Raw genomic sequence first — 10,030 nt, 5'->3', positions numbered from 1 at the left:
GGGCAAGCCACTTAACTTCTCTGTGCCTCAGTTACCTCATCCGGAAAATGGGGATTAAGACTGTGAGCCCCATGTGGGACAACCTGATCACCTTGTAACCTCCCCAGTGCTTAGAACAGTGCTTGGCACATAGTAAGCGCTTAACAAATGCCATTATTATTATTATTATTATCATTATTATGGGTTCAAGTCCCGACTCTGCCACTTGTCAGCTGTGTGACTTTGGGCAAGCCACTTAACCTCTCTGAGCCTCAGTTACCTCATCTGTAAAATGGGGATTAAGACTGTGAGCCCCATGTGGGACAATGTGATCCCCTTGTATCCCCCCCCAGTGCTTAGAACAGTGCTTTGCACATAGTAAGTGCTTAACAAATGCCATCATTATTATTATCAAGCGCTTAGTACAGTGCTCTGCACACAGAAAGTGCTCAATAAATACAATTGAATGAATTATCACAATACAACATAAACAGATGCATTCCCTGCCCACAAACTTACAGTCCAGAGGGGGAGCAGAAACACTTCAGGCAGGGGGAAACACAGCAGGTATTGTACTCTCCCAAGCGCTTAGTACAGTTGTCCGCACACAGAAGCACTCAATAAATACAGCTGAATGAAAGAATGAATGGAAGGAGTGGGGAGAGAGAGAGCTGTAGAATAATAATAATAATAATGGCATTTGTTAAGCGCTTACTATGTGCAAAGCACTGTTCTAAACGCCAGAGGAGGATACAAGGTGATCAGGTTGTCCCCCGTGGGGCTCACAGTCTTAATCCCCATTTTACAGATGAGGTCACTGAAGCACAGAGAAGTTAAGTGACTTGCCCAAGGTCGCACAGCTGACAATTGGTGGAGCCAGGATTAGAACCCATGACCTCTTTCTCCCAAGCCCGGGCTCTTTCCGTTGAGCCACGCTGCTTCTCTAAGAAAGGGGGGAGCCAAGACACTGACTCATAGGGCTATTTGGGGAATTTGTTTTTTTCATAAATCCCATCCAGGTGGCAATAGATGAGTCGCGCTTGGGGTGCACGTGATTTTAGGAATTTTTCAGCTGTGACCTATCCCTGTTGAATTGAACCCAGGGATCTTTTTCAGATACCGGGGGCCTCTGTCGCAGTCTGTAGAGGAGGAGTCTTGTGGGGCGGGAATGGCAAATCCAAATCAGCATTTCACTTCTAGTGCTTGGCCCATTATCTAGGGACTGTCTATATATGTTGCCAATTTGTACTTCCCAAGCGCTTAGTACAGTGCTCTGCATACAGTAAGCGCTCAATAAATACGATTGATTGATCTACCTCCTCTCTCTGCCTAATCTGCGGCACCAGCCCTTAATTAATGTCAGGGCTCGCCAGCGCTCAACCCAAGTGTCCTCTCGGGAATTGGGAGTTTTGGCACCTCTGGAAAAAACAGTTCCTCGCGCTGGCATGGCCATTCTTACCCCTGGCACCTCTGGTCTTGGAGGGTCATAGCCCTGATCATAATGGCATTTATTAATAATGGCATTTATTAAGCACTTACTATGTGCAAAGCACTGTTCTAAGCACTGGGGAGGTTACAAGGTGATAAAGTTGTCCCACAAGGGGCTCACAGTCTTAATCCCCATTTTACAGATGAGGAAACTGAGGCCCAGAGAAGTGAAGTGACTTGCCCAAAGTCACACAGCTGACAATTGGCAGAGTCAGGATTCGAACCCATGACCTCTGACTCCAAAGCCTGGGCTCTTTCCACTGAGCCACGCTGCTTCGCCCTGATATTTCTGCTCTAGTCTTAGAAGTTCAGAGCCCTAGCATGCCTGAGTGGAAAGAGCCGGGGCTTGGGAGTCACAGGTCGTGAGTTCGAATCCCCACTCCGCCCCTTGTCAGCTGTGTGATTTTGGACTAATCACTTCGCTTCTCTGTGCCTCAGCCGTAAAATGGGGATCAAGACTGTGAGCCCCACGGGGGACAACCTGATAACCTGGTATCTATCCCAGTGTTTAGAACAGTGCTTGGCACATAGTAAGCGCTTAAAGAATGTCATCATTATTATTATTATTATCTCTGGGTTTAGCAATTCATCATCTTGGTACCTTTGGTCTTGTCATTTCAGCTAGGGGAGTAAAATCCACCTTATATGTTGAACAATCTATAGTCACACAGGGCTGTGCCCGTAGTCTGCACTTTCAAATAAACTTGTTATAATAATGATGGCATTTGTTAAGCACTTACTATGTGCAAAGCATCATCATCATCAATCGTATTTATTGAGCACTTACTGTGTGCAGAGCACTGTACTAAGCGCTTGGGAAGTACAAATTGGCAACATATAGAGACAGTCCCTGCCCAACAGTGGGCTCACAGTCTAAAAGCACTGTTCTAAACATTGGGGAGGATACAAGGTGATCAGGTTATCCCACTTAGGGCTCACAGTCTTCATTCCCATTTTACAGATGAGGTAACTGAGGCCCAGAGAAGTGAAGTGACTTGCCCAAAGTCACACAGCTGACAACTGGCGGAGCCAGGATTTGAACCCATGACCTCTGACTCCCAAGGCCTTGCTCGTTCCACTGAGCCACGCTGCTTCTCAATTGTTATGACTGCAGATGCGATAGTCATTGCCATCGGTGATAATGATAATATTATTATTATTCTACCACCCATTTTCAAAGCCACTAGAAATTAAAAATGCAAAATAATGTAATGGCAGGCACTTCCTTCATGCAAAGTAAGTACTCCCTGCCTGCAGAGAAGCAGCGTGGCTCAGTGGAAAGAGCACGGGCTTGGGAGTCAGAGGTTGTGGGTTCTAATCCCGCCTCCGCCACTTGTCCGCTGTGTGACCTTGGGCAAGTCACTTAACTTCTCTGTTCCTCAGTTACCTCGTCTGCGAAACGGGGACTAAAAAAGTGTGAGCCCCACATGGGACAACCTTTCATTCATTCAGTCGTATTTATTGAGCGCTTACTGTGTGCAGAGCACTGTACTAAGCGCTTGGGAAGTACAAATCGGCAACATATAGAGACGGTCCCTACCCAACAGTGGGTTCACAGTCTAGAAGGGGGAGACAGACAACAAAACATATTAACAAAATAAAATAAATAGAATAAACATGTACAAATAAAATAAGTAAATAAAGAGTAATATAAGATAAATAAATAAATAGAGTAATACACATGGTAATACACATGGTAATACACATGATACAACCTGCTTACCCTGTATCTATCCCAGAGCTTAGAACAGTGCTTGGCACGTAGTAAGTGATTAACAAATACCATAATTATTATTATAAGAACCCAGCATCTCCCAAGCGCCTCCTTCCCGTAAGATTCCAAAGCCCACCCAAATCCCAATTCTCCCTGAAAATCAAAACTCACATTTTCCCCCAAGTATCGAACAGTTCGACTTATATGATCATCAGGGGACATGGAAAGGAACTTGCTGTTTGAGTTTATCATTCAGAACTCTTCCTACTTCAGAAGTCGAGTAACTGCCTTCTCCCATTACAGTTGAGTGAGGCTTGCTGGGTTCCTAGAAATATTTGGTCTTCGGTATTTAAAAAAAAAAAAATCCCCACCTGACCGCTCGTCATTTAATTTGCACTCCATGATGAGAGGCTGGAAAATTTAACCTCTCCTCCAATCCCATTTAGTCGGGTTTAACTCACCCAAAATAATATTCCTCTAAATTGGTGGTGGGGAAAGGAGGAGAGAGGAGAGTTCTTAATTATCTTGACTAAGCGTAGCTCCCTAAATTCTCAACAGAGTTCTTCTGGAATCCCTGATAACAATTTAGTATCTTTCTAAGCTTTGAGGGGTTGACAGGAGTTTAAAAAATAAATGAAATAAAATGAATTAATTGCAATTAATCACGGCTTAAATGACACTGGCCTTGACCTTTTAAATGCTGTTTTAGACCCACGAGGCATTTGCATTAATGGGCTTAGTGTCTTGCCAAGTGGTATTGACTGCCGGAATTGAATTACATTAATATCCGTCCTGTCCTGGGTTGTCCGGTGCTGTCCTCATCCCCATCGGTTTCCAAAGGAACCCAAGTGCACAAACTCCGTCAGCTCTGCCTCCGGCTTATCATGTGTGTGGCTGAAAAGCAAACGGGAAGTGGGAAAACAGGCATTCAAGAAAACCCTCTTCATTGACTTGTGGGCCCAAGTTCACCTCCCCCAGTCTCGCACATCTGCCTCTCAATGAAACTGACTGAAATGATTCCTCTGATGGCCTCGTAAGAAAATACTACTACCAGAAATAATTCGTGTTCACTGCCTTTCCGCTGAGATTTCAGAGCACCGATTCAATTCCCTAGATATCCACATCCATAATGCGGAGCTGAAAGGGCTCCATTGTGGGGGATTTTTGCTAACATGTCCAGTTTCACCAAGGCCATGGCAACATGAGAAGCAGCATGGCCTAGCGGGTAGAACACGGATCTGAGAGTTAGAAGGAACTGGGTTCTAATTCCGGCTGTGTGACCTCAGGCCAGTCACTTCACTTCTCTGGGCCTTAGTTCTCCTCCTTCTTCAAATGCTGTCGAGTCGTGTCCGACCCGTAGAGACTCCATGGACGCAACCTCTTTAGAACAACCCATCTTCTGTCGTGAAGTCGTTCTGGTATGTGTATCCATAGGGTTTAATGCTTTGCACATAGTAAGCGCTTAACAAATACCATCATCATTATTATTATTATTAAAGATGCAGAAGTGGTTTACCATCGCCTTCTTCCACTCAGTAAAAACTTGAGTCCCTGTCCATGTCTTTGATCAAAATTATGATCATTTGATCATCTGCCTTTGACTCTTTCCCAAGCTGCTTCTGCCCAGCAGAGGTGAATCGACTTTGATGTTTCATTTCCATTCTGGGTAGCCCAATGTGGCATAGCGCTAAACTTCATCAGCGTAGGCAAACTCTCCTGCCATGATAAAGCATCGATTCAGAGGACAGGGGCCTTAGTTACCTCATCTGTAAAAGGGGGATTAACAGGGGCCTCATCTATAAAAGGGGGATTTAGACAGTGAGCCCCATGTGGAACAGGGACTGTATCCAACCTGATTTGCTCATATCCACCCCCGTGCTTAGTACAGTGCCTGGCACATAGTAAGGGCTGAACAAATACCACCATTTTTATTATCGTGTCAACAAGCATCCCTTTATTCTGCACTAAGCATCTGGGGATGAGAAAACTCAAACGAGTCCATTGCTGAGCAGCGCTTCAAAATAGGAGCTCACAATTTGTTCAGTGCTCCAGCTCATTACCCATAACCATTCACCTTAAAAACCCTCTCTGTCTTTTGCGAGAATGGTCCAGGACAAGGGGAGTTCAATTCCTCAGTTAAGACTTTTTTTTAAGGAAGATAAGGACATTGAGACCCCCACGAAAATTGCTATCCTCGCTGAGACACTCAGTGATAGCACTTAAGACTCTTGGCGTATCCTTTGAAGTCCTTAAATCCACTGAGTTAAAATTACTGCCATGAAAATCGAATTTCCTTAGGGCAATCAATTTTGCCGACATTTCTGAGAAACGTAGTCGGGCTCTTTCAATAAACTAAGAGGACCGGGGATAAACCCAAATCCTTCATTGGGCCAAATGGACTATTTCTCTATAGGGATATTTCACTGCCTGTTACAACTAGGAAGAGGAAACATAAAGTAGACCGCACCTCCGTCAACGCGACTGAAAGTGAAGAACAGAGAGGAAGACATTTTTCCGATTAAAATACAAACGTGAATCGTGCCCCTAATTCTCCATGGGGGACAGATGGGCATCTTGAATCCTGAAAATGAGGCTAATTTGGAAAATCTGTTGCAGCAGTGGACAGTTAGATTCTTCGCATGATGATGGTCCATGACGATGATGATGATGGTTGCGATTTGCATGGAGAAAACAATAGCAACGATAGAATTCTTCGGCCCGCTGATCACTGTACTAAGTGCTTGGGAGAATAGCCTAGAGTGCATAGACATGATTCAATCGATTGACAGCATTTACTGAGCGCTTACTATGTGCTGAGCTTAGAGTCTGCCCTCAAGGATCTTCACAGTCTAACGGAGGAGGAGCTTACAATCAAATCCTCGAGAGAATGAAAAGAGAAATTCGGATCATCGGTTCGAAAAGCCGGCCTCCTCTTCACCAAGCATTTATTCGGTCAAAATCCACCCGGTGTGTCCAGTGAGTTTCTAAGCAATCTTTTCTGCTGTTGACCAAGGTTTTCCCAACGCCGAGACATTTCCCTGATGACGGATTAGGGTGCTCTCGTGAACAAGGAATGTGGCCATTATATCGTTATATTGTCCACTCTCAAGTGCTCAGTACGGCGCTCTGCAAACAGTGAGCACTCAATAAATACTACTGACGGACTGACTGAAAAACGGAGTTAACTCCTTCGAGACGGCAGTGCTTCATGAGGGCTTACTGTGTGCAGAGTAAATGCGTCGCTCAATGGAAAGAGCATGGGCTTTGGAGTCAGAGGTCATGGGTTCGAATCCCTGCTCCGCCACACGTCAGCTGTGTGACCTTGGGCAAGTCACTTTTTTACACTTTTTTACATCTGTAAAATGGGGATTTTACATGTGAATTAGCCCCCTCTGTGAGCCCCCCAATGGGACAACCTGATCACCTTGTATCCTCCCAGCGCTTAGAACAGTGCTTTGCACATAGTAAGCACTTAACAGATGCCATCATTATTATTATTACTATGGGTTCAAATCCCGACTCCGCTGTGTGACTTTGGACGAGTCACTTCACTTCTCTGGGCCTCAGTTCCCTCATCTTTAAAATGGGGATGAAGACTGGTAGCCCCACGTGGGACACCCTGATCTCCTTGTAACCTCCCCAGCGCTTAGAACAATGCTTTGAACACAGTAAGCGCTTAATAAATGCCATCATCATCATCATTATTATCAAATACCATTAGAAGCAGCATGGCCGAGAGGACAGCGCATGGCCCTGGGAGTTGCAAGGACCTGAGTTCTAATCCTGCTCTGCCACTTGCCTGCTGTGTGACTTTGGTCAGGTGACAACCTGAGGAGAAGCAGCATGGCTCAGTGGAAAGAGCCTGGGCTTTGGAGTCAGAGGTCATGGGTTCAAATCCCGGCTCCGCCACTTGTCAGCTGGGTGACTTTGGGCAAGTCACTTAACTTCTCTGGGCCTCAGTTCCCTCATCTGTAAAATGGGGATTAAGACTGTGAGTCCCCCGTGGGACAACCTGATCATCTTGTATACTCCCCAGCGCTTAGAACAGTGCTTTGCACATAGTAAGCACTTAATAAATGCCATCATTATTATTATTATTAACGTCTCTGTGCCTCAGTCCTGTGCCTCGCTTCTCCTTTTCTTCATCCTACATAGAATGTAAACCCCAGGTGGGACAGGGGCTGTGTCCAACCTAATGAACTTCACGTTCCCCAGCGCTTAGAACAGTATCTGACGCATAGTAAGCGCTTAACGAATACCGTGAAATTAAAAAAAATAATGAAAAATATCAACACCATTAACCAAAGCAGCAGGTGATGGAGATTGCCGTTTGTGACATCCTAGGAAACTAGGAAATGAGAGGGAGGAGAAAGATGGAGGAAACCACAACTGACTCCATGAGAACACGGTCAGATCATCATGGGGAGGAGGAATGACAAACCCGCTTTATAACCAAAGCCATTTGCTGGCCGAACTCTCGATGCCTTTTAAACAATAACTTTCCCTTTACTTTGCTCCTTGCAGCTGACTGCAATTTAAGTGGTTTAAATAAAAGCTGGAATTTCTCTTCTACAAATGAAACCTACACATTTGATGTCTGAGTTCTGATCTCATTCCTTAGCCTTATAAGGTTAATATCGATATGAATAACATAACTGCTCACCGTCCCCCCAACTCACTCAAATCCTGTGTATTGAAACAATTAGTTTGTGGTATTTCCATGTGACATTAAAGTTTGGCATTTTAAAGCTGGTTCATTCATTCAATCGTATTTATTGAGCACTTACTGTGTGCAGAGCACTGTACTAAGCGCTTGGAAAGTACAAGTCGGCAACATATAGAGACGGTCCCTACCCAACAACGGGCTCGCAGTCTAGAAGCGGGAGACAGACAACAAAACAAAACATGGAGACAGGTGTCAAGATCTTACTGCAAAATAACAATAATAATTGTGGTATTTGTTAAGCGCTTACTATGTGCCAGGCACTGCACTAAGCGCTGGGGTGGATACAAAGTAAAGGATTCAAGAGCTTAGATGGCTTTCATCATTTAAGCAGTGTGGCTCAGTGGAAAGAGCCTGGGCTTTGGAGTCAGAGGTCATGGGTTCAAATCCTGGCTCGGCCAACTGTCAGCTGGGTGACTTTGGGCAAGTCACTTATAATAATAATAATAATAATGGCATTATTAAGCACTTACTATGTGCAAAGCACTGTTCTAAGCGCTGGTGAGGTTACAAGGTGATCAGGTTGTCCCCCGTGGGGCTCACAGTCAATCCCCATTTTCCAGATGAGGTAACTGAGGCACAGAGAAGTGAAGTGACTTGCCCAAAGTCACACAACTGACAAGTGGCAGAGCCGGGATTCGAACCCATGACCTCTGACTCCAAAGCCCGGGCTCATTCCACTGAGCCACGCTGCTTCACTTAGTTTCTCTGGGCCTCAGTTACTTCATCTGTAAAATGGGGATTAAAACTGTGAGCCCCCAGTGGGACAACCTGATCACCTTGTAACCTCGCCAGTGCTTAGAACAGTGCTTTGCACATAGTAAGTGCTTAATAAATGCCATCATTACTATTATTATTTAGTTAATAGGGGCTTGATTTGGGAGGCGGGGGGGACAAAAATAAAGTTCCCCTTAATCCTGGTTTTTGATTTAACAAGCTGTTAAACTTCTAGACTGTGAGCCCACTGTTGGGTAGGGACTGTCTCCATATGTTGCCAACTTGTACTTCCCAAGCGCTTAATCCAGTGCTCTGCACACAGTAAGCGCTCAATAAATATGATTGATTGATTGATTGATTACACTCTAATGAAAGTTACATGCAAAAAGTGTTTTCCTCGGGTTCTGCTTAGCCCGGGGATCCTGTTCTCATCATCATCATCATCATCATCATCATCATCATCATCATCAATCGTATTTATTGAGTGCTTACTGTGTGCAGAGCACTGTACTGAGCGCTTGGGAAGTACAAGTTGGCAACACATAGAGACAGTCCCTACCCAACAGTGGGCTCACAGTCTAGAAGGGGGAGACGGAGAACAAAACCAAACATACTAACAAAATAAAATAAATAGAATAGATATGTACAAATAAAATAAATAAATAAATAAATAAATAGAGTAACAAATACGTACAAACACGTTTGTTCAGTTCATTCCTCCCAGCACTAACGAGGAAACGCGCAAAAGTTAAAAGGGGGGAAACGGATGAGGAATGTCCCTTTTAGTGCAAAAAGGGAAAGAAATCCATCAGGTGTGGGCAGGTTGGAGAGTGGAGAGAGAGACAGGCAGATTCATTTTCAAAAGTAGGTCCACGGCTGCAATGGGACCGCTTTCGTCTTGTGGCAAACAGTCTGGACAGGTAGCAAGAAGTGTTTGGCTAAGACTCGATTTGGCTAAGGCTCTAACTCTTCCATTTAGCCGCCGGAGGAGAAACCGGGAGGTGGGCCTCAATCAATCAATCAATCAATCAATCAATCATATTTATTGAGCGCTTACTGTGTGCAGAGCACTGGACTAAGCGCTTGGGAAATCCAAGTTGGCAACACATAGAGACGGTCCCTACCCAACAGCGGGCTCACAATCAATCAATCAATCGTATGTATTGAGCGCATACTGTGTGCAGAGAGCACTGTACTAAGCGCTTGGGAAGTATAAGTTGGCAACATATAGAGACAGTCCCTACCCAACAGTGGGCTCACAGTTTAAAAGGGGGAGACGGAGAACAAAACCAAACATACTAACAAAATAAAATAAATAGAATAGATATGCACAAGTAAAATAAATAAATAAATAAATAAATAGAGTAATAAATCTGTACAAACATATATACCTATATACAGGTGCTGTG

The sequence above is a fragment of the Tachyglossus aculeatus genome, chromosome 9 (genome assembly GCF_015852505.1).
Source record: "Tachyglossus aculeatus isolate mTacAcu1 chromosome 9, mTacAcu1.pri, whole genome shotgun sequence".
NCBI classification, from domain to species: domain Eukaryota; kingdom Metazoa; phylum Chordata; class Mammalia; order Monotremata; family Tachyglossidae; genus Tachyglossus; species Tachyglossus aculeatus.
The sequence above is the reverse complement of the archived record's forward strand: the minus strand, read 5'-3'. Positions refer to the sequence as shown.